General features: G+C 38.3%; 1 protein-coding gene and 1 long non-coding RNA gene across 19 annotated transcripts in view; one reads left to right on the forward strand and one right to left on the reverse strand.

Moving 5' to 3' along the window:
- The window catches only part of ERC2 (ELKS/RAB6-interacting/CAST family member 2), a 547528-nt gene extending 535219 nt beyond the window's left edge, over positions 1 to 12309 (reverse strand). For 9 of the 18 annotated variants that reach the window (XR_014696353.1, XR_014696354.1, XR_014696355.1 and 6 more), the window contains exon 1: positions 12066 to 12308. The gene's annotated coding sequence lies outside the window, so the exon portion shown is untranslated. Of the gene's footprint in view, positions 1 to 12065 lie in introns of all 18 variants that reach the window. The other 9 variants (XR_014696361.1, XR_014696362.1, XM_084530652.1 and 6 more) reach the window with 4 other exon arrangements.
- Positions 12310 to 12370: 61 nt separating this feature from the next.
- On the forward strand, positions 12371 to 17664 carry LOC311441965. The gene is made up of 3 exons (XR_014696366.1): positions 12371 to 12638; positions 16125 to 16325; positions 16404 to 17664. It is a non-coding gene; the product is annotated as an uncharacterized lncRNA (long non-coding RNA).
- The last annotated feature ends 7079 nt before the right edge of the window (positions 17665 to 24743 follow it).

Raw genomic sequence — 24743 nt, forward strand, 5'->3', positions numbered from 1 at the left:
TACTTTTGCCAAAGTCTACCCAGTTTGAGTGACTATTTAACAGTATACATAAATATTATCTTTGTTTTAGATTTAATTATCTATTTCAATTGAGAAGTTAGATCTTAAAAATAAGAACAATCTGAGACAGCATGAAAGTTTTATAACAAAAACTAGAAGACCATTTTTTTCTATTATTTCTAAATAAAGAATGGCAAGAAATCCACCTTTTCCCTTCCTTTTAACCAATACATTAGCAGTTACACTTATTAAGGACAAAAGACTAATTTTTAAAGCTTCTTTAGCAGAGCACCTGTAACTTCAGGAAGGACATGAGAAATGTAGATAAAGCTGTGTTTTTTTAAAGCAATACATTTTTCATTATTAATATAGGTAAAGAATCAATTTGAGAGTTATTTCAGCTCAAATTTGCATTTTTATAATTGTATTTTAAAAACTAAATAAAATAGTAGGGTAAGGGAAAAAAAGTTTTAAGTCAGAAATAATTTATTTATGGCTTGAACAGCCAAGCTTTTTCTCAGCTGAAGTCTCACTTGCCTTGGAGCATCCAAAGTGCAGCAAGTAGTTCAATTCACATTGCAACTTCATATTGCTAACTTATTATCTAGTCCACATTACTGCTTTGTTTGTGAGCAAGGAAATTTGAAATGTTTGGGATATTTTTTGCTTTGTCAAGGGTTCAATCAAATGTGATGGAGGTAAGGGTATAATTTAAAAGTCAACTCTTCAAATTGTAGGCATGCTAATGACACCAAGTTATGATTCTGTCAGAACTCTTTAATTTTTTTTGTATAGTCTTGTGCATTCATTTTTCTCATTCACATACTCTGGACTACTGGAGCCCACCAGGAGCATAAACAACACCTACTTACGAAGACAAGCATTATTGCAGATGTGTGCAACATGAGCTTATGCAAGCTTATGTCATCATGCAAGAAGCAAAGATGGGCTAAGGATCATTACAAAGGTTTTGAAAGGACGAACCAGTGTGGAGAGCTGCTGTGATGCTCTAGACCTTGCTCCAGTAGCTTGTAGAATTAAGGTGATGAAAAGTCTGTGTTTGGTCTTCAAAAGTGGTACAAATAACAGTTTCATTAAAGTTACACTTTAAAAAAAAAAAGACTTAACATTTTTAATAAATGTGTTTATATTAAAGATATTGCTTCAAGCCAAAAGCTTTTGTAAACGCTACGACATAAAGCTTCGCCTCTTATCTATCTTTCCCTTTGCTATACATGAGAGCAGACGAGGTTATAAGCAATTAACAACAAAAGACACAGAATGAACCGCTAGAACAATGTCATGATATTAAATATTGCCTTACAAATTCCTTACAAAAGCAACAGGAAGAGTCACTTGGGATGGATCAGGAATATTAATAATGCCAAAATACACATTTAAGAAAAAGCAAAGTAACTAAGGCCACAATGGTAGAATACTCCAAAAACTTGTTAAGCATGGTCATGCAACAGCCAACATCTATATGTCACTCATACAAATACTCTTTGAAACATAAGGTGATATATATGTTAACATATGATGCATATATTAAACACATTAAAGGCAGCAATTGATTTATTTTAGGAATAAAACCTAAAGAGGTAAAAATAATTTACAAGAAAATTGACTGAATTTATAATTAGACTTGCAGGGTTGTCTACTTTCATATTAGATATGTTTATTCATATTCTGTCATTTACGGTAATGTAATAATTTTCATTTTAAGATGTATTTCAAACTCACATCTTAGAAACAGGTACTTCTACACAATGGATTCTTTTCCACTGAATTCATTAAGGCTACCCACCTGAATGTTATTAAACACAGGCTCACATGTTTACAGAATAAAGCTACAATTTTCTTTTTTTGCTACAAAATTTCCTTTTTAAGAAGAAAAACAAATGAATAGCCATAGGATCAGCTAACAAGGCTACCTGCATAACTTCCAACATTTTCAATAAAACTGAATTAGATACAACTCAATACTTACATATTGGGAGATAGAATCACAGACTTGTCTAGGTTGGAAGAGACCTCCAAGATCACCGAGTCCAACCTCTGACCTAACACTAACCAGTCCTCTACTAAACCATATCGCTAAGTTTAACATCTAAATGTCTTTTAAAGACTTCCAGGGATGATGACTCAACCACTTCCCTGGGCAGCCCATTCCAATGCCTCACAACCCTCTCAGTAAAGAAGTTCTTCCTAATATCCAACCTAAAACTCCCCTGATGCAACTTTACCCAATCCCCCTCATCCTGTCACCAGGCACATGCAAGAATAGACCAACCCCCACCTCGCTACAGCCTCCTTTAATGTACTTACATGTATAAAGAGCAATAAGGTCGCCCCTGAGCCTCCTCTTCTCCAGGCTGAACAAGCCCAGCTCCCTCAGCCGCTCCTCGTAGGACTTGCTCTCCAGACCCCTCACCAGCTTAGCTTTGTTGCCTGTCTCTGGACTCACTTGAGCACCTCCATGTCCTTTTTGTAGTGAGGGGCCCAAAACTGAACACAGTACTCGAGGTGCGGCCTCACCAGAGCCGAGTACAAGGGGACAATCACTTCCCTAGACCTGCTGGCCACACTGCTTCTTATACAAGCCAGGATGCCGTTGGCCTTCTTGGCCACCTGAGCACACTGCTGGCTCAATATTCAGCTGACTATCCACCAGTACTCCCAGGTCCTTCTCTGCCAGGCAGCTTTCCAACCATTCCTCTTCCAGTCTGTAGCTCTGCTTGGGGTTATTGCGCCCCAGGTGCAGGACCAGGCACTTGGCCTTGTTGAACTTCATGCAGTTGACATCAGCCCATCGGTGAAGCCTATCCAGATCCTCTTGCAGAGCCTTCTTACCCTCAAGCAGATCGACACACGCACCTAACTTGGTGTCATCTGCAGACTTACTGAGGGTGCACTCGATCCCCGCATCCAGATCATCGATGAAGATACTAAAGAGGACTGGCCCCAGTACTGAGCCCTGGGGAACACCACTAGTGACTGGCCTCCAACTGGATTTGACTCCATTCACCACGACTCTTTGGGCCTGGCTATCCAGACAGTTTTTAACTCAACAAAGCGTAGGCCAGTCCAAGCCAAGAGCAGCCAGTTTCTTGAGGAGAATGCTGTGGGAAACGGTGTCAAAAGCCTTGCTGAAGTTAAGGTAGACTATATCCACAGCCTTTCCCACATCCACCAAGCGCGTCACTTTGTCATAGAAGGAGATCAGGTTCATCAAGCAGGACCTGCCTTTCATAAACCCATGCTGACTGGGCCTGATCGCCTGCTTGCCCTGCAAGTGCCGCGTGATGACTCTCAAGAGGATCTGCTCCATGAGCTTCCCTGGTACTGAGGTCAAACTGACAGGCCTATAGTTCTCCAGGTCTGCCCTCTGGCCCTTCTTGTAGATGGGCGTCACGTCTGCTAGCCGCCAGTCAACTGGGACCACCCCTGATAGCAACGGACTGTTGATAAATGATGGAAAGTGCCTGGCCAGCTCCTCTGCCAGTTCTCTCAATACCCTCTGGTGGATCCCATCTGGCCCCATCGACTTCAGTACATCTAAGTGCCGTAGCAGGTCACCAACCATTTCTTCATGGATAGTGAGGGCCACATCCTGCTCCCCATCCCCTTCCACCAGCTCAGGGTGATGGGTGTCCAGAGAACAACTGGTCTTGCCGCTAAAGACCGAGGCAAAGAAGGCATTAAGCACCTCAGCCTTTTCCTCATCTCTTGTAACTAAATTTCGCCCCCGCATCCAGTAAAGGATGGAGATTCTCCTTAGTCCTCCAGTTTGTGTTGATATATTTGTAAAAACATTTTTTGCTGTCTTTAATGGCAGTAGCCAGATTGAGCTCCAGATGAGCTTTGGCCTTTCTAATTTTGTCCCTGCACTGCCTCGCAACATCCTTATAGTCCTCCCGAGTGGCCCGCCCTCTTTTCCAAAGATTATAAACCCTCTTTTTCCTGCTAAACTCAAGCCACAATTCTCTGTTCAGCCAGGCTGGTCTTCTTCCGCACCAGGTCGTCTTTGGGCACGTGGGGACAGACCGCTCCTGCGTCATTAAGATTTCCTTCTTGAAGAGTGCCCAGCCTTTCTGGACTCCTCTGCCCTTCAGAACTGCCTCCCAGGGGACTCTGCCAACCAGTGTCCTGAACAGTTCAAAGTCAGCCCTCAGGAAGTCTAATACAGCGGTTTTACTCGTCCCCTTCCTGGCTTTTCCAAGAATGGAGAACTCTACCATTTCATGGTCACTCTGCCCATGACAGTTTCCACCCACCACATCTCCCACCAGTCCTTCTCTGTTTGTGAACAGCAGGTCTAGCAGGGCGCCACCCCTGGTAGGCTCACTAACCAGCTGCGTCAGGAAGTTATCTTCCACGCTCTGCAGAAACCTCCTAGACTGCTTTCTCTGGGCTGTGTTGTGCTTCCAGGATATGTCTGGGAAGTTGAAGCCCCCCACGAAAGAGAACCATGAATACCCAGACCTTCTTAAAAAAAAGGCAACCTCAGGGTTTCCTTCCCACAGGGAAGCGGCACCGTGATACATAAGCTTTAGCACACAATGCTAATCATGCACTCAGCATTTTACATTTCTTGGATTCAAAAGTAGTAACATATATACACAATTCAATTATAAATTAAAAAGCATACATTCGCACATTCAGCTTGCTTTGAAGTTAACAGAATTCAAAAACATGCTGAACTTGTCGTCTCTGTTCTCCTCACTAGGATATGAGGGTTCATACATTTGAGAATCATGCCCAAAAAAAAGTACTGGTTGTGCCTCAGCCACATCAGATCCAAGTCCTCCAAGGAGTATAGGCTCTGCAAGTGATAGAGGTGATTTAGTAGGTTACCCCTCATTCAGCATAAAATCAGCACCCTGGAACTGTTAGAAGGCATTCCACTTCTGCAGTTTTCTTTATTTTTTCCCAGAAAAGGCCAAAAGGAGTTCACCAACCACTTCCGGTTATCAACAACTTCAGAGCATGACCCTATCTTCCACCTTTGCACTGGTACTGAACCCATCTCAGTTGAGCATAACCATGCCAGTTGACAAGTGCAAGTCAGAAGTCATTCCAAGCTTTTGATGTGAACATTTCACATTCATAACAGATGCTATTGTAACTGTTTTTCTTAAGAAGATTTTAAATGAGATTTCTAAGATGTCTAAGAAGATTTTAAATGAGGCCTGCAAAAAAGATAGATAAATGAAAGCCAAGGTACACCATGACTGCAAATACTTAGCCACTAAAAATCAGCATGCTTTACAAAGCAGAGCCTTCCTTCCAGAGAAGCACTTTTTTTGCAAGAAGTAGTTTCTTGCACTACTACTTGGCACTGGTCAACAAGAGGACACGGTAAAGCAAATTGTTCTTATTTGCCCACTAATCTGAGTTGTTTAAAGAATAGAAGAACTCTATTTCAACAGCAACATATTTTAAGGAAAAGAATGCATTAAAAAAAAAAAAAAAAAAAACACGTTTAAGGAAAAGTTCACATTGTCACAGAAATAATACAAACTATAACATTTTATAAACAAATGAAGGATTAAGCCATTGCACAAACAAATGTAATGAAATATTCTTCCTAGCAGCTTACCTGTAAATTAATTTTACTGATCATGAGAAGTGCTTAGTTAACAATACTGAAAACTGAAGCAGCAGCAGCACAACCTCCAACAGGACTCAACCCCATTTGACAAGCAGGAATCTGTTTCTGGAAATTAGAGTACTGTAGTCTCCAAGTTCATTTAATTTGCTATTTTTGTGATGAAACAAGCCAAACAGATGCCAAAGAGTGTAGCTGTGAGTCCAGACACAATAAACCTCCATTATAAATTCACAGAATCATCTAGGTTGGAAGAGACCTCCAAGATCACCAAGCCCAACCTCTGACCTAACACTAACCAGTCCTCTACTGAACCATATCGCTAAGCTCTACAACTAAATGTCTTTTAAAGACGTCCAGGGATGGTGACTCAACCACTTCCCTGGGCAGCCCATTCCAATGCCTCACAACCCTCTCAGTAAAGAAGTTCTTCCTAATATCCAACCTAAAACTCCCCTGATGCAACTTTAGCCCATTCCCCCTCGTCCTGTCACCAGGCACATGGGAGAACAGACCAACCCCCACCTCGCTACAGCCTCCTTTAATGTACTTACATGTAGAAAAAGCGATAAGGTCGCCCCTGAGCCTCCTCTTCTCCAGGCTGAACAAACCCAGCTCCCTCAGCCACTCCTTGTAAGACTTGTTCTCCAGACCCCTCACAAGCTTTGTTGCCCATCTCTGGACTCACTTGAGCACCTCCATGTCCTTTTTGTAGTGAGGGGCCCAAAACTGAACACAGTAGTCGAGGTGCAGCCTCACCAGAGCCAGCTGGGCACTCCTCGAGAAGGAAGTATTAAAGGCTCAGGAGCACTCTGTCCCCACATGCCCAAAGACCAGCCTGACTGAACAGAGAATTGTGGCTAGAGCTTAAGAAGAAAAAAAAAGAGGGTTTATTATCTTTGGAAAAGAGGGCAGGCCACTCAGAAGCATTATATGTTGTAAGAATGTGTAGTGACAAAATTAGAAAGGCCAAAGCTCATCTGGAACTCAATCTGGCTACTGCTGTTAAAGATAACAGAAAGTGTTTTTATAACATGAGGAGGAGGACTAAGGAGAATCTCCATCCTTGGAATGAAATCACCGGAGTGTTCTCTCACCCTCTCAAAGATGGTAGAATTATATGGCCAATAAGGCAGCATTCACTCCAAGAGGCCTGAACTATTTACTTGGTAGGAGATTGTCCCATATTTTACCAATCATCTGTGTAATGTGTGATCTGTTGAACTAAATTTAGAAACAGCAGAAACTGTTGTTATACTTCTTTCACATTAGAAATAAATTGCACATTACACCCAGCTAGGCAGTCACTAGTCCAAGTTTGTATACATTGCTTTCTCCAGTGACTTCCTCCCTCAAGCCCATGGCTATCCCAGTAACTACAGCGTATCATTTTCATGTGTACCTGCATCCTTTATCTTTCTCTGAAGTTTCCACTCCCAGCATTTCTCAAACAATTTGCGATTTTTTAAGTGATTTAATTCTAAATGTTTCTCATACTTTTCCCTACCAAAGTCATTTATATCCCATTTATGTAGAATTTAGCTGCTAAATGCTACTTCTGCACTGTGACTTCATAAAGATAGGATAATGCATGCTAACATATGACATGCAGGGAGAAGCTCAAAAAAATGTTTATTTAAAGTGGGATTTTACTTGAAATCCTTTGCTCTTTAAAGAAGCCACACGTTAACTTGTCTGAAGCTTTATTTCCACTGAAGGCCAGTCTGTAAAAATGAGTTTCTAAGCTAATTTCATGATAATCTAGAAAGCTGATGTCCCTTTTTAAAAACCTAATCCTAAAACTTCTCAGAAAAACCTAAGCCTTGCTGAACATCCAAATTATCAAAATTTCCCTCATATCCAAACCCAACTTGACATTCTGAGGAATACCTCAAATTCTTAGATGCATTGCAGCTGCAATTCTCAAAAAATAAATCCTGACACCACAGATCTCTCATTATGCCTATTGTAAATTAAAGAGATCATAGTGGTATTCAGCTTTCTGAACATGTAAACTGTCCATCTCAAAGCCTACACTTCTACTACCATGAAGGAATTCCAGGTTCCTGTGGACAAAAATGGTACGGCAGTAATGGAACATTATCCAGAGAAGTGCTAGGACACCTTTGCTATGGTTCTCTTCTTGGCCAGAGCTCAGCACCCAACAGACTGGAAGGAGAGGAGGATGGTCTTCCTGATGGTTACAGCTACTCCTAAAAAAAAGGTGGCTATTTAAGACACTCCAAATCAGAACATTCTAAAACTGCTATCACTAAACAAATCACAACAATTCCCTGAGATTACCAGCTACAAAAGCAACATCAAAACTTAAATACTATGCTACCAGCATTAATTCATTTAAGACATTTACATTTTCCTTTACAAATGAGCACTGGATATCTATGCTCATAAGCTTTCTTGGCCTGCACAAATAATCCACAACCATACACCAAGCAATTAAGATAATCGACTTACCCACTTTTTTTTTTTGGCAGAGTGGAAGATATATCACATCTTGCACATGAGAATTGATGAACCATCCTAAATGTCTATTTCAAAATGATTTTTTTTTTTAAATATAAAAATCGTTACACACACACACAAAAAAAAAAAAAAAAACACACACCAATTAAAAATCAAATGTTCTGGAAAAAGATTTAATTGATGCTTCTGCTGGTCCGCATTTGCATTTTTTCTCAGTTTCACACAGAAGAAAAAGCACAATTCAGTTCATTTAGAGAATTCCTTATGTTTACAGCTTGTTTTTCCATTTTTGAGCTTTCCCTTGATCAACTATGATCCTTAAGTAGAAGATATAACCTCCTTTTGTTTTAAAGTAATTCTTGCCCTTTTTCCTGGACTTCATAGGAAATAAGCTAGTATAGCTGTTGCAAAATAAGTCGCAAATAAGCGGTCACATTACAAAACGTATTTCAGTACAATAGTAGTATTTCCAATGTGAATCTGAATAAGCATCTCCGTATTATACCCCTGGCATCTTTCAAATTAAATTTAACTGAAAATATAACAAATGCATGATACTGGATAAAAATATAGTAAATACCATAAGAGATACAGGTAGGAGAGCATATGTTGTCTTTGGAAGTCATACACTGGCTGGTTGCCTCACCCTATTTGAGGGTGAAACCACCCACTCCTTAGTGTTAGTCATCCCTCAAAGGTCTGCAAGGACCATCTTCCTAAAGCAAGAAAATCACTCTGAGCAATCTCTTACAAAAGCACACATGCCAAATTGCTCATTCTCTAAAAATCACGTATATTCTACATTCTAAAATGGCTGAATGTGTTCACTTGAACTCATTTTGCTACTAAGATTATTGGCTGTTCCCTTCCCTTACCACCTTTCTATAGCCCTCAGAGCATGCAGAAGATGGGGGGACTATGGGCATGAGTAAATATACCTCATGCTATTTTTCATCAGAATTTGACCCAGCATTTGTCTGTTAGTGGAGCTGAAAGAGCCCATAGAACAGAGTAGTGGTGAGATGGGTCTCCTCCAAATGAAGCTGAGACAGTATGTTAACTTAACAGTGAGTTCAAACACTACCCAACAGAAGGTAAAAGAAGACCTGTGCTCAGGAAGACCAAAGGGAGGGGCAATTTCTAAGGCAAGAAACTCAGTTTTCCTCAGTAGGAATGGAAAAGACAAAAAGATGCCTCAGCATGCCAACTTTGTCCTTCATTCTTGGAAGAAAGGGAAAACATTACAGTAGCTGAATCATCTACCTATTGCGACAAAAAAAAATGCATCTTATTTCAAGACAGAAGACACTTCCCTTTCATAAACCTATCTTTATACTATACAGAAAAAAAGAAAAACAAAGACAGTTAGAAAACCAAAGCACTTGATTTCAATGCTAGAGTAAGGAAAGAAAATAAAAGAATCGTTGTCCACAGTCAGGAAGGCAGCCTACCAACCCAGTTACCCCACCACCTGAGCACGGTTAAAACAGGACTTACTCAAAGGTAATTGCAGCCAAGTCTCCTCCACACCTGTCACACTTTCCCCAACACACACACAACCTTTCTGTCCTCAGCACTACCCTTCGAAGTTATTTATTCCAACTGTTTTTGCAGTACTTTTACCACTCATTCCCCCAGGAAAACAAAAAGCATAAGGGAGAGGACAACAGCAGCACAGCCTGCACCCTCGCTTTCCCTCACTAGCAGAACTTTACCTCATTCCTCTTGCAGTTGAAGTTTCACCTCATGATGTTTATCTGAAGACTTAGTGCTAAATGAGTTTAGTACAAAAAAATAAACATCAGTTCTTAACTGGAGTATATTCCCCACTCTGAGGGCTCTTGCTGGAGATGCAGCACACAGCTTCTCCCACTAATCCTTCTGAAGAAGGAAACGATGTTCCCTTTGCTCACAGGACGAAAAGTCACTCCTGTGTTTTCCTCAGTTTCCCCTAGAAGAGGAATAGCTACCTCACCTTGACACTGCTGAATAATGTTTTATATAGGGCTTCCAAACTAAAATAATGGTAATAGAAAGATTTCTCTAAAGTACTTAGATTTGGAAAGACTACACACACCTTAGTACAGTCACTTCACAGGAAGCCAAGGTTTACAAGTTCCTCACACTAAGAAAAACAAACCTTTTCACCACATACACATATTCCTTAAGAAAACCATAGGCACTTACCATTACACGTTCCCCACATGCAAAAACAGATCCTAAAAAAGCCTCTTTTTCTCCTTCAGACACAGAGAACTAAGAAATCAGGACAAGCACCCTCAAGTGGATGAGACCGTGAGGGGATGGGAACTACAAAAGCCTTCGCCCTTCCCCAGAGCAGGCGAAGAAAAGCCCAGCTCGCTAGGGCAGCTGCCAGGCCCCGCGAAACGACCGCAGCGGTGGGGCGCTGAGTGGATCTGGCGCGCGGCGACCCCCCGGCCTCCGCCCTCTGGAAGGGGCGCTGCCTGCAGCCCCGTTCGGGGTGCTGGGGAGAGCCGAGCCCGCCCTTCTCCTCCTTCTCTGTCTCCTTCTCACAGGCGGCTGACAAGGCAGTGAGGGTCGTTCCGCACCGAGGTAGACGTAGCCTCACCCCCGGCAGCGAGATCGCCACAGGGGCGCGTTGGAGGCGGGCGGGCGGGGCGCTGCGCTGTCACAGCTGGGAAGGTGGCCGGGCTCCTTCCCTCCCTGCCTGCCTGCCTGACAGGAGGGGACCCCAGCGGCGTCCCCCTGCCCCTCGGGCTGCGGGAGGGCTCCCCGTCGGCAGGGGATGGAGGCAGCGCCCAGCCCCTGAGGCAGAAACAGCGCGGGCATGGCCGCTGCCCTCAGGGCAGGGCGGCAGGAGGTCGGCAGGGCCGGGCAGAGGCGGATATTTGCCGTCCTCGATGTCGCCACAGGGAAGGCAAGTGGCAGCGCAGAAGCCACGGAACGAACGGGGGGAACCTTCCCCGCCCTTGGAAAGAGGGAGCAGGAGAAGGGCCGGAAGGGGCCGGGGTGTGAGGCGGCCTCCCTGCGTATACACACGGGGGATATGAGAGGCAGAAAAAACCCACCCAAATCCTAAACAAACAGTTAAGTGACACCCCTGATTTAAAAAGCCAACCAGCAAACTAACCCTGACAAGTGAGCTTTTCCCTCCTCTTCGCTGCACTTATTGGCCGGGCTTATTTGCAGCGAGCTTGTGTCTGCCAACGCAAGTGGCCGGCTGCAGTGTCCATCAAGGAGGAAATGATCAGCTCGCCGCTAAGGGAGTACATTCCCATCCATCATCACGGGGCTTAGCAGGTAGCTGCCTAGAAATCAATCACACGCTAATAAAAATATATATTATTTCTCCTCCGTATTACTAAATAGCGCTCTCAGCAAGATATAGATGCGTCCTTGATGAATGTATACATGGATTTTATCGTTTGCATCGCTCTTGTCCTACCTAAAATAATCTTAAAAAATAAAAATCACACAGCATCCTAAATGAGCAAACCCAGTAAGTATTCATTAATTATATAACTACAAAATACTATCCTGCTAATTTCTGGTTTCCCTTCGCAAGACTCTGAAAGGGAACAGAAATATCTTTTTTTCCTAACACAATTTTTAAAACACCAAGCATCATCCAGTTTCTAGATATAAAGCGAAGAATTTCTGAAGCTCATCAATTATATTCTAGAAGAGTTTAACAACGATAATAATATTTTTAAAGATTGGGCACAGAAAAGGAGACTCCTATGGCTGCTTTAAGGAGAAATTGCAAGAAAGGTTTCTGGCTGACAATTCTGTAGGGAGAGGCACTCTTACCAGGAGATGTGGACTTGGTCCCATTTATTACAGTGTATTTCTAAGGCAATATAAAAAACCTCTTCTGCAATTTCATTTTCAGTTTCAACCATCAGACAGTTGTAGAAAGCAATATATAGCAAATTCCTTAATCGCAACAGATTCACAGCAGCGCATGATAACCGCCTAAGCCTCTCACCTTTCAAATCATTGCATCTGTCTTTCGTCCTCACATGGATTTTACAACATCACGTTGAGCTGACATCTCGTTTGCTGGGAGGAAGGAGGCAGCAGTAGAGCCGGAGAAGCCGAACACCTACAAGGCAAGGAAGAGAGGAAACCTGCTGTAGTCGGAGAAGGCTTGTGCGCTCCTCTCCCTCGTCTTTCTGTCCCCCGGCGAGTCTCCCTGTCAGCTGCGAGCCTGGCTGCCTGGTTTGCCAGTCCCTGACTCAACATTCCCAGCATTCCCGAGGAGCTGGGGCTTCAGCAGCGCCGAGCAGCCTGCCGCTGGGGGCAGCAGCAAGCTCTGCCAGCAGCTGGGACTCTGCCAGTTGCAGATCACGTACTGCAAGCCCGTGGCTTTCTCCGAGGATTTGTCCCTGCCTGTTCACTGCACACCCTTGGGTCCGCACCCTATAGATGTCTGAAAGTGTGTTACTCATTGTGAAACAGCCTAAAAATACACCGGTGTCTGCGTAAAGCTGCAGAGGAAAAAATGCTTTCTTGTTCACCGAAGGCTGGAAATACTCAAAGCCAGGTACTTCAGAACATGGTATGTAAAATCTGTTATATCCAGACAGATATGAAAAACCAGAATCCGTATTTTGGCTTACATCTGAAAGTAATTAAGAAGACATCCATAATAATTTCTGATAAAAAAATCCATTAAAAAAATGCACAGATTAGCTGCTATATGAAGCTTGAAAGTTTTTTTTTCATCAGAAAACTGCAAACTACATTAAAATTACTCCTGACATTTTTAGTTTTGTATTAAGAGGAGTGAGGAAAACCTTTGTAAAATCATCACTGTCTTCTTGCTGTAATAAATTCTCTCTTTTCTCTCTTCTATTTTTCCTTCTTCTCCATTTTGTATTTTCTATGGGTTTAATTGCTCTTGATACTGTTATAATTGATCAGCCTCAGTCCTTAGTTCCAATATAGCTTCGTATCTTATTCTACACAGAATTTCACAATTATATTTTATCTGTCTTTTCTTAATGTCACAGCTGCGACACTTTTTAACGAGCACTACAAATCCAAGATACTGTAATCTGTGTCTTACTCTCTTGTCTACATATGGACCTATAGGCACATTAATGAGAACATTAGTGAGAAGAACAGCTTATGTGGAATTTCAATTAAAAACTATGACAAATGCAGTTGATTTCAACTGATTGTATCTAAAACTAAGAATCACTTCATCGCTGTATTTGCATTATTCAAAACTAGCTTAAATACTTTGCCATCGTGAATATTTATTCAAAGATGCAACTGTTCAAAACAATGCTAGAATCCAAATCACAGTAAAATATAGTAGCTTGTTAATCTTATTACAATATGAAGCGCGTATTTTTTGTGAGCTCAAAGTACTGGGACAAACTAAAATACAAACTTCAGTTGCTTTTCAAAGACACCTATTTACTTGAAGAAATTTCTGTTAAAATAGCTACGAAAAAAATGGACAGAAATGATGGACAGATAGAAACAGTTTTGGAGACACTTGACAAGAAGGGACATGGTTCTGTATACAAACAATTTCACTTGGTCTAAAAAGCAAACAGGAAGTATTCTTTTGTGCTCTTGAAGAGTTAGCAAGCCTGCAGCTGTAAGAAAATGGATAGACGCTATAAAATATGGGCCACCGCACTGAACAAGTATCTGTTTTCAAAATCCATTGCTTAATTTGGATTTGGTGTGTGATAAGAATATCTTACAGAGCTGTCTCTGTATTGCTAATACAAATTCTATTGCAGTCCTGTAATGATGACAGGACTTTTGTTAGAAGTAGTGTCAGCTGCTGATAGTTTTTTAAACAATGTATCACTGCATCACTGTGTATATGAAAAGACAAGAAAATCAGGTTCTGCTTTATGTTTTTGTGACTCATCACTAGCAAAGACTATGGGCCTTGTGATAGCCTGCAAGAGCCAAGATAATTCTAACAAAAGACCAGTAGCCTAAGATTCCCCTTTCCAAGGACTAATCATTGTGGGAAGATACCACAGAGCTACCATAAGGTCACAACAACATTGCAATGAATTAGGCTTGCTATCATTCAATAAAGTTAATAGTGGAATTAATAATAGACCATCTTGGAGTAGTAGACCATCTGTAGGGAGACTGGTGGTATTACTAATGCCAAAGAACAGAATATACCCAGTACAGACAAGGCCACTTGGTGAAGAGCTTAAGAAGAAAAAAAATATATATATATATATATGTATTTTGCCAAATTGTATTGGAAGAGAGTTGATGGAGAAATGTGCAGTTCAAGTAAAAGAGGGGAGAACAGAATTTTACAGCTGTTCTATTTGTTATATTAGTAGTCTGAACATCCACGCAAACAACTTCACGGTCATTTAATCTGAACCATGATGAGTGAACCTTACACTCCAGACAATACTGTAATCCCGACCCAAATTACAGGGTGATAACAATAGTATACGCTTAAAACAGACTCTTTGCAGCTGATGAAAGTTCTCATTTCAATTTAATCATGGGAACATCTGTGTTGTTTTGGTGTCAACACAGGCAGGTGGGTGCCATTGAGCATTAAGAAAGACGAAAGCTAAATCCTGTGAATTAAAAAGCACTTTATTACTACTACTACTACTATTTATTATTATTATAGCAGGTTCTCATACACTGCCTAATAGAAATACTTTTTAGCCACCTGTTCCAGAGAAGCACTCTTGTAAAGTTTAATATCTAAACTTTATATATTTATATATAAATGTCATGTGATGCTATACCTAAGGTTTATACTTTTCAACAGTTTCTACCTTCAGATACATTTTTGGCTAGCCTATTTTTGTTTGTTTTCTGAAAAGTTTTCTGCCTTAAAAACAGCATATTGTGCTATTTACATCAGGATCTATGGAAAGCCCACTGAAATTACTGACAATTTTTATTATTTTTTATTTAAAGAAGAGTAAGTTAGGCCTTAAATAAAACACACATGAAATACGGATTTTGAAGTTTGCTATTTTCCTTGGCCTATGCTGAGCCTATACTGATTTGGGAAACAGGAAAGCATAAAATATACTCTAATTTTTCTGTTAAGTTACTCCAAATATAACTCATTCAAAATAACATTAGAAAACATATAAATGTTACAGATTGACTTCCATTCCAGGGCCTCTCTTCATCCTTCTGACCTATCTTCTCTTCTTACCTGCGCTTATAATGCTTCAGCAGCAGCTACATCTCCCTTTCATAGTTTGGTGAAAATGTATGCTGTTTAGTGCTTCATTTTATAAAAACACAAATGCAAACAGAAATAGAGCTCAGTAACTACTGCTGCGTAGTTGTCAGCACATAACAACAGGCATGTGCTTTAAAAATTGAGGAAAATGCATTTCAGCTTTATTCCATTGTACCTGGCCCTGATGTATTCATCTGTGCTTCCCTAGTGGCAGAGTTGCTTTCAGCTTTCATTTAATATTACAAAAGTCAAGTTAAGAGCGTAATATAACATTCTACTTCTTTAACTGAAAATTAAAAGTTAGAAAAAAAACGGAGAAATAATTCTGGCCTTATATTAATGTATGAAAAACTGAATTACATTCTCATAAAAAAAAAAATACAGCAGGAGTAGAACCAACACAAAGACATTAAAATGATTAGAAGCATGCAAGCTTTTGAAGCAGAAATACTAGATGTCAAAGGGTCAACCCATGTGTTTTGATGGTAATAAATAGAAATACATAAGATAGTACTACATTAGACTAGAAGCAGAAACAGTAATTCTGCTTACCCTATATCACATTACAGAGCAAATAAATGAGAAAATAATCTATTGATAAGATTTAACTGTTTATTGCATTCATGAGAAACTATTCAAGTTATAAATGCATAGTACTATTATCACTGTATTATTGCATCATATTACCAAAATATACTTTTCAAATAATATTCAATGAAAAGGATCTAACAGATATACTTATTTTAGTGAAAAGAAAATAAGTCATGAAGGATATTGGTCCTCTTTATTCATACTAATAGCTGATTCCTCACTTCTTCATTTTTACCTTTGTAGAATTACCCTCGTAATGCAACCATTTCCCAGCTGGTAAGATCATGAGAGAAGAAAATTAATAGAACTGTGCGAGAAACCTACTTCCCCTTGGAGTATACAGATAGGTCTAGAAGAAAAGAAACATAAAATCTACACTTCTATTTACACCGAAGGTTACAGAACAGATGTTGCATTTATCCTGATGTGGTGATCAGATTTGGGGTAAGCACCTGACCAGCCATTGTGTCCCTCCCTACCACCTGCACACACACACAAAAAAAGCTTTTCTCTTGATTTCAGGGTGAGGTCATCATAGCCTAGTCCATGGAGGTGTAGCACTTGTTAGCCAAGTGTGTAGGACTGCTCTGATCTTTATCAGTTCGGATATCCGCCTACAGATATCTGCCAAATTGACTCATGGTTTCCAACAATTGTTATTTTCTTTCTTTACTTTCCTCATGACAGATCACCAATCAAAGTCTGCTGTCTTGGTTTTTTAAATCATTAGTATAATTTATTTCTCTCTAACAGTGACATATGCTTTAGAGAGAATGGAAGAATTACTTGGATATACATGAAGGCAAGCATAACAAGCTACTGTGGAATTCATCGTAATGTATTATTATGAAAACCAAATGAGGAAAGTATATTCTTGCAATTGCATAATATAAGCAATTTATTATGTACTGCACTGCTAATCTATTCAGGATAGAAATATATCCACTCCAGCATATGCTGTTAATTTCATTGTTGCAAAAGAGCAAAAATAGTAGAATTCTCTTATTGTAAAAATACCCTGTTCACACAAATCCTTCAGCTGCTGCATCTCAAAATAGGGATATTAATAGGCTTTTATATCAACTGTACTGTATGTTTCAGAGACCTAAAAATGTTTCTTAAAAAAATTCAAACTCAGGTGGTATCTTTACTAGTATCTAGTAAATCTAGTTTCAAACACCTGAATTAGATTTAATATTTTAAGATGAAAAATTTTTATCAATGGCCCTTTATTTACCTGTGTGGATCTGTTTTCTGGAAACACAGTATTACAATGTTATTGTACATGTGGTGTACTCAGGGACTATACTAGAGCTGTTGCTAAATGAGAACTGATTAATAAACTCAAAGATCCTTTTTTTTTTTTTTTTTTATCAGTTTAGATTATTTAGATCTGAAGTCCAACTGATTTTTCAGCAAGGCTTAAGGTTTTAATCTGCTTTATTCCTGAAAAGTAAGCCTAGATATTTTACTTACAAGTGTCAGCACACTTCATCTGAAGTCAATTGAAGATCTCCTTCCCTACATATGATCTTGACCACTACAGTGAAGTTGGGAGGTACAAACAAAATCAGAAATGTAGGACTGTTTACCCCCAGCACACCATCTTTTCTCAGCAGATATACCAGGATTGTTGTTCAATAAGAGAACCTTTTAATGACAAGATCATCCTCTCCAGTTTTAAAGAGCTGAGTACTGAAGCCTGAGTACTCAGAAGAAAAAAAAAGAAAAAGAAAAAAAAAAAAAAAAAACTTGAATCTAGCTGAAGTATCATTTTCTTTTCCTGCTTTCGTGTTTCATGTTAGGGAATATGTTATGCCATCCCAATATTTTAAAATTTATTTTTATCTTTATTTTTTAATTCACAGTGTTATCCTCTGTAAGATACCATCTAGAGAACACAAGATTGTTAGATTTCTATCAGTCCTCCATTTCAGTAACTGGACAGTTGTGATAAACTCTAGTTTTCATTGAAGAAGTCTAAACTTCACTGTCCAATTCTCTAACTATTTTAGTGATAATTTACAAAAGGATCCCGTAACCTTTTGTGTTTCACTTTTGCCATCGAGATTCTTATCAGTGCTGTAACATAGAAAAGCTAATGGTCCACGCCATTCTGACAACTTCATTTACATTCTGGTCTTTCAAAAATTAAAGTAAGTTAAATATAGGATCAAACGTATCATTTGTGTTACAGATAGATATTTACTTATAGCATTTCTATGACAATCATCTATTACCCTGACTTTCTGAAGTATCATGACTTCTCCCACATTTGGTTAAAATATGGCCACTATCTGAGGATCTAACTTCAGGTGATTATGTACACTTATCCTACAAATTCTAGAACTAAAAAGACAATGGTCTTTTTCTCATTTATTATTTCTCATTTAAATTTACAACCAGCCCTGTAAGCTACATGTGTGCTAGAACATTTAATTAAATTTATCTAGAGACATTCTCTGGCAGAGTAAATGTCTTAGAATGGTTTGGATTCATGTTGATAGACTCTCTTAGCTCCCAAAAATAGGGCACTCCCATGTAGATTGCCTACTGGGAACACACTCTAACTTGTGCCAACTTCCAAAATATGCCTGAGAACTGAGAGAAAGGGCATGTCCAAAACATGATAGGTGCTGTTTTTACAGTTTAACAGTAAACTGTTAAACAGACAAGGAAAACCCAGTGCCAAGAAATACTTCCTGAGCCAGTTTAATTTATTAGTGTAACTGTAAGTGAAATCTAGTTTATTCTAAAAGCATTCTTTTCCTCTTTCTTCAGAAGCATCTAATGAATAAATCCTCCTCAGAACCTGAAGCATGCTTTAAAAAAACACTAATATTGATGATTTCAGATGAAGCATTTCCTTGGTTTAGAGGAAACATTTAGATCCAGGGATTTACTCAGTTTTCTGTGGTTCTGCATTCCTTCCCTAAGAGTTTCTGGTTTCTTAATTGCTCCAATCTCACTTTTACATCCCACTCCACTTATTTAGTTTGTTGGTCTTTCTGACTGAGAGCAATTTTGTGACTTCTGCAATGGAAATATGACCATATTTTGTAATAGAAGAATCGTTATATATAACAATAATGAAGGTCTACATTAAATTGAATTTATTATTACTTTCTTATTTCTTTACTAAGCTATGCATTGAAGTGATAAAACATTATATGCTTTCTTTATGTATTATTACAGAGTATTATAGAGATGTTTTTAATAATCTCTACATGTGACTATACCTAACCTCCATTGCCCACTTTGTGGACATTTGCATTGTTTAATTGACTTTGCTAGGGAGAATCAATTTGAAAGCTCAAGAAGAAAAACAAAAAAAGACAGGAAAAAAATCAAACTTCAAAGCTTAGTGGAAATCACTAATTTTAATTCTTCTAACCAATTCTCATTATGTATGAAATACACCACAGTAACTTTAATTTCCATATTATTTTTCTTCTTTATATTTAGACAATCTTAGGAAGAAAACTTATACAAAGCTGGTGAAAAATGGCAGAAACCTTAAAACATAGGGAGCAAAAAATGAAGCCTATAAACACCTCTTATGCTGTAATTCTCCCAACTTTGAGAAGAAAGAAACATATATGTTCCTGTCAATCTGATAGCATTGAATAGCACAGTATTCTTAAAGATGTTTAAAAAAAGGGGGGGGGGGGCAGGAGAAAATCGTAATCAATGCTGAAACCACAAAGCAATGTCGAGTAGATTCAGAACTAGAAAAAACAGGTTGATAGAAACAAATAGAAGTACAGGTACAAACTCTCTAGTAAAAATACTAGCTAGAGGAAGAAATATCTATGCAAAATTTCTGTAAATTTATTAGCCACAGAGAGAGGTAAACAGAAAACCTCAAAAACAAAGCTTAATTCCATTGTATTAAAACAATTCCTTGTTCCTTCAGGATATAAAACTATAAACTATAAATCACAAAGTTTTTCATGTTGGGTCAAGGGAGTAGTTTGCCATGCAGTACTGAATTTATTCAGGAATCTTCAGGGCAGTTGGAAAGCAAATATGTATAGCAAAAAGCAGACAGGCAAACCATATGTTACAGCAGCAGCTATAACAAAGGAAAGGATACATGCATTGATCACTTAATCACTAAAATATCACTCAATTAAAAAGGTTTTTATAAGCCATGCAAAATTAGGCTACAAAATTCTTGATCCCTGCATAGACTATGCTACTAGTCTTATATGACCATCTTTAAAATAAATGGAGGAAACAGAGAAATACTGGAATAAAATAGGAGGCAGTAGGAAAAACAGCACTCTTTTTAATAGAGTGCTCCTTATTTTAATGTACCTTGGATTTTCCAAAATATGTTTTTCTTCCCCTTGTTTCCTTTTTTTTTTTTTTTTTTTAACACCTTGATCAGGCAGCTGTGGAGAGTAGTATGCCTGAAAATGAGCAGAAATATTTTAGAGCTACAGCAATTGGCCTAAGAAAAGGGATTGCCTCTCTGCACAAACCTTATCTCATCATAAATATTTGCCTGTTTTCTTTCATGTTGCTAATGGGATTCATGTTTTTGGTATTTAAATTGAGTTGCAGTTTTAGGAACATAAATAGCACTACAGCCTGTATTTGACAGGCGGAAGGGTTGATTTCAAAATAAAGGAATCTGAGCAAACCTACTTTGATGTATGTAAAGAGGATGTTGACAAATATTTAATTTATAACAGTTTATGATATTTGCAACAGAAATACTTGGTATCTAAAAGTAAAAACAGTGTCACTATGTTTTTGCAAGCAAAGAACATAAAACAAAGTGCTTCATTCTAGAGACTTCTTTAGTGATTTTTTCCTAAATTTATATAATTTATCATGACTACTTTTCCAAAAAGAGTCAAACACAGACAGAAAATGCTTTTGAAGTTAGTAAGCCAAACAGAAAATGATCTATCATAGCTGTACTAAATTCAGTGGAATTTATTGATGAATGAACCTCTGGTCCACTAGACCAGAGGCTCACTAAGGCTTGTTTGAGGAAATTTTGATATGTGATATTAACACAACATAACAGAATACTTATTATGGCCGTCCTGCCATTGGTCATTTTATAGCTAACAGATATTTAGGGGGTCACGTTGTCTTTTTTTTCCTTTTTTTTTTTTTTTTTTTTTCTGGAAAAGCATTAAAAATGGCTTTGACTAAAATTTCTTGGAAGCCAAAGTTGTGTCGTTTCTCTTCTCCTTTAAAATGAGCATGCATAAAGATATAGCACAGTCATATAAAAATACAAAAAAGGTGGTAGTTTTAGAACTGTGTAGCTTGCTTGAGTTTATCAGTGTTTTTAAAATGTCTCTAGTTCTGTCAGACTATGAAAAACGGTCAGAAAAGCTGGTAAAATGTTTCAATCTTTCAATGATACTGAAAGATAACAGTGTGTTTAATCAGCTCACTTTTTATTCATCTGAATTGAAATGGTGTTTTCCAGGCCCACTGTAAAAAAGAAAATTCTTACCTGTATCATGTGATACTGTATCATGTCTCCCATGTTAGGAGCTTAACTGTTTCTTCAGGCAGCACTTATGGATTCAGAGGCTAAGATGATTCCTTCATAGCTCTTTTTTGTGTAGCAAAAAAGTGGTCATTTGTATGCATGGTAAAGAGCCTTGTTTGTATTAATACTTGTTAGCAAGAGCTACTTTGGTTTTTTTTGATTTTGTTTCTTTCCATTTCTCTTCTCTGTACTCAGAGTGACATTTCAAGAGAGATTCTTTCAAAGGAGAGTAAATCTGCTTTAAATACCATGTACTACATTTATAGTTCTTCTTCCATTTAGATGCTCAAATAAGAACAAGGTTTTTGAGGTTATCAAGATACTGACTATTCTGAATTTCTGGCTCTAGTTGTAGAAAACCTGATCCTTTTGATAGGATTCTGTAAGCTGCGTTCAGGTAACACACTGTGCACTTAGTGAAATGTAATACCAGAATTTGGCTATATAGACAAAGAAAATTAAACCTTCTATGATCCTTGGGGTTTCATAAAGATTTTCAATTTTTATACACATTTTTTTCAGTACCACTGGAACAATGAAATACTGTAATTGAATCCTATGATTTAATTAATCCAAATGCTTTGCATAAACACTTGGCTAAAGTAGGTGATGATGTATTTCAGACATAAGGCTTTTCAACTCCATTTCCAAATTCTCTTTCAGAAGGTCATACATGTGGCCTTTAGTGTTACTGTTACCTAAATTACACTCAAATTAGAACACTTCAAATTCAGTGTTACACTAGATCTGAATGTAGGCAAAACTAGTTTTATATGAAAAGCTACAGCATTTATAAACTTTATCATAATCCCTGGATAAGAATTCATGCTAACTAGTATAGTCCAGATAGTAGTAAGCTACAGGAGGATGCAACATATTGAAAGAAAAGGTTTGTTTCTTCTTCCCAACTTTGTTTTCCACAGAAAACAAAGCAATTATTGAAAAGATGTCAAACTGTTGAGTTAAATGGCTCTTCACTTCTGCAGTTTTGTTAAAGAGCAGTGATCCACAGTGTAGTATAAGGAATAGAAGAGGAGAAGGAGGATCAGGCTTAAAAAGGATTTAGTTTGGCATGGCAGCAGGTACTCTGGAATGTAAGGTGAGTTCAGGTTGTTTACACATAAAAACACTAGATCTTCAAGACTTCTAATTTTGACTGTTTAGCACACTCATTATTGAACTTTATTTCCATAAGCCTACTAATACAAAAGGTAAGCAAAAATGTTCATTGGCAGATATTCTTGTTTTATTCTATCTTCTAAGGCTCCTACTTGTATTCAGTTTTTTACGAGTTCTGTGTAAAGCAGGACTTCAGGGTATCCAAAGGCTATGAATCTCTTTCAGGTCCTTCTCAAACACTGCTCCCATCTTGTTATACAGATAAACCACTCTGGTTGCACTAGAGTACAGATTTTCCATTTGTTGTCAAGCTACGTTCTTTACTCTAGAGTAGACTTTTTTTTTTCTCTCGAGAAGCTGCAGGTTGTTGATTTTTTTATAGTCTTTTTCCTCCTCCCAATTCATTTGATAAATACAATGCAGCAGCAACAGCAGCCATAGAACAGAATGATGCTATTTGTCAGTTACCTCCTGGTGCAATGAAGCCAGCAGGAATATAAAAGAATGCCTTTAAAAGAAGAGTAATTAAATATTGAGAAGCGATTCTCTTAAGATAATACTTGCAATCAGCACCCAGCATGCGCACCAACCACATTCTGGAAGACAAAATTGGCTGCTTCAAAGAGTTCAGCACAAAGCAGACGGTTGGGGTACTGCAGTTCTCCTACACTAAGTTATTAAAAGACAAATCACTTATGCTACAGAAGCTTAAACTGTTCCAAAATCAAATAGTTTTTTTATAGAACAGAAAATAGTGAAGACCTGCATGTTGCTATTTGAAATTTAAGCTCTGGTCACCAAATCCACCCATATTATTTGGCTTGCATCTTAGAGATGCTTTTCTGGAGATCAGCTTGAAAATTAGGACACTTGCAGAGACATAGAAATAACTAAGATGCATGCATGTAAGTAGAACAAAATAAAGTAAGGAAGAAATGAGAGATAATAGATGATCTTTAAGATCCCTTCCAACTCAAACAATTCTATGTTTCATATGATTCTATGAGAGAGGTAAGGAAAAGACCAGGATAAAGTACTGCAATAATTTGAATTTTTATTTGTAGAAGGAAAAAACATATATTGCAATGGAATTATGGTATTGGTTATGAAGTAGATGCTGGAAGAAAAAGTGAAAGCTGCTGAGTTACTGAAGAAGTACTACTCCTCGTTAGTCCAATTCCAGCAATGGTCAATACTTTAAGTACAAAGACGATGCCTATGCCTGTCACCTCTAGCATTCAGCTTTTAATGGAATTTAGGGTACGGTATTATCCCTGGGATTGCTGTTTACTTCTTACAGTAGAACTCAACTCAGAGCAGTATCCCCATGGCTGCACATTCCCTGTACTCAAAAACAAGACCATTTCTATCTATTCTCACACTATCAGTGCTATTTGTTGTTACAGAAACAAACTTATGATTCAGTTGCTTTAAAATTCTAAATTTCTCTACTTTCCTTTCCTTTTTTTTTTTTCTCCCATAGGACACATCCTTTTTGTGCTCTAAATTTGAAGATAAGCTATCCTAACATTCTAAACTGTCCAAAACCTTATTTCCATTTTATACTATTGTACATTTTTATTATAAAAATATAAATTAAGTGCATCTCAGCCATTAAATTATTGAAAGGTATTACTTTTGTATAAATAAATGTTCAGAATAATGAATAAATGTTCAGAATGCAGATTGTTAGGGAGGAAATAAATGTGCTTCACATACAGCCCATTAGGAGTTAAATTCCATGCCATTCAGATTGGATGAATAGCATGGCTGGAGATTGTTTATTTTGCCATGATAAAATTAATACAAATTTTGAAATAAATAAATGAAAACTATGCTCTGAAATTAGTGCAACATTTCTATGAATTGAGAAGTACATTGACACATAATTTACTAAGCAAACAATGCATTTTTTTTTTAAGTGGATCTCATCTTTTTTTAATAAGTGGAGCTCTTTTTAAAAAGTGGTAAGTTTCAACAGGAATAATCTCATTCATTTCTAAATAAATAGATATGTATTTACCTTTTTCCTAAGTTATACTCTCATTTCCCCCCCCCCTTTAGTTTTTTTTTCTTAATGTTCAGACACTATTCCTGTTACCAGATGATAGGAAAAGTAGCAGGAAAGTAACAGGAAAGTAGCAGGAAAATCAGCAGGAAAGTAGCTATTCCTTTTGAGGAGCTGCTTTTTCATATAATGTGCAGTGATGCTGCAGATCAAA

The sequence above is a fragment of the Aythya ferina genome, assembly GCF_964211825.1.
Source record: "Aythya ferina genome assembly, chromosome: 10".
Lineage (NCBI taxonomy): Eukaryota > Metazoa > Chordata > Aves > Anseriformes > Anatidae > Aythya > Aythya ferina.